Source organism: Pundamilia nyererei, unplaced genomic scaffold (genome assembly GCF_000239375.1).
Source record: "Pundamilia nyererei isolate P.nyererei 1_Seehausen unplaced genomic scaffold, PunNye1.0 scaffold00146, whole genome shotgun sequence".
Taxonomy (NCBI): Eukaryota; Metazoa; Chordata; class Actinopteri; order Cichliformes; family Cichlidae; genus Pundamilia; species Pundamilia nyererei.
This window is the reverse complement of record NW_005187547.1, coordinates 1,173,916-1,175,061: the sequence shown is the minus strand read 5'-3', so window position 1 is coordinate 1,175,061 and position 1,146 is coordinate 1,173,916. Positions and strand designations below refer to the sequence as shown.

The 1,146-nt window shown below is 38.1% G+C and overlaps 1 protein-coding gene across 1 annotated transcript in view; it reads left to right on the top strand.

The window, feature by feature from the left end:
• Window positions 1-1,146, top strand: part of cdkal1 (CDK5 regulatory subunit associated protein 1-like 1) — a 246,637-nt gene that overhangs the window by 217,422 nt on the left and 28,069 nt on the right. The window lies entirely within an intron of this gene.

Below are 1,146 nucleotides of genomic sequence, written 5' to 3'. Positions count from 1 at the left end.
CATTCATGTTTTCTAAAAAAGAATTTAACATCTCAATTTGTCTGTCCACAGAACACTTTTCCAATTTGCCTTTGCAGTGCTTTTGAAATGTATCCTGCATTTGTGGATGGGACATTGAACTGTGATCAGACAACGATTTCCGGAAGCGTTCCTGACCCCCATGCACTTCCATGACAGAGCCATGCCTGTTTTTCAAGCAGTGTCGCCTGAAGATTACAGGCATCCTGCGCTGACGTTTAGCCTTGTCCCTTGCATACGGAGATTTCTAATCTAATCTCTGATTTAGATCTCCTCATGTTTCTGACCCGTTGCCAATTAACCAAATTAGTTATAAAATGTTCCTCAACCTGTTTCTTTTTAGTACCACTTATTTTTCCAGCCTTTATCGTTCCCATCGCAGCTTTCCTGAGACGTGTTGCTGGCATCAAATTTAAAATTAGCAAATACTTTTTAATGAAATACTAAATTGTCTGTTTAAATACTTGATTTTTATGTTCTACTGTGAACTAGATATGGGTTTACCAGATCTGTAAATCATTGAATTCTATTTTTTTAATAACATTTTTGGAATTGGGGTTGTACTAATTCTACTAATTTTGCACATTTCCTTTATTGTGGGTTTTAGTCTTCTTGCTAAAAAATTCTTTTTTTTTTCTTCCCTTCTGTTTAACAGTTGTTTCCTTTGAATCACCAGCTCAACGTTATTAAAGTCTCTTTTTTTAATTGTATTCACATGCATGAGAGAGCTTTGGTCTGATGAGTTCTGTGAGTGCTGGAGAGGACCTGGAGGGGGCTTGTAGATTTGATGCAGACATGAAGCATTCTGCTTGGGTAAAAACTGCCAACACTTCCCTTAGCTCTGAGAGAGGACAGTGGACATTACAAGGCCAAGAACACTTTACGGGTCTGATTCAGAGCCTTAAGGCAAACAAACAAAGTTAATCAACAAGAATAATAAGCTGTCTAAAGAGCCTTTCTCTGTAAATTCAATTCAATTTTATTTATATAGCGCCAAATCACAACAAAAGTCGCCTCAAGGCGCTTCATAGATGGAGAGAAAAACGCAACAATCATATGACCCCCTATGAGCAAGCACTTTGGCGACAGTGGGAAGGAAAAACTCCCTTTTAACAGGAAGAAACCTCC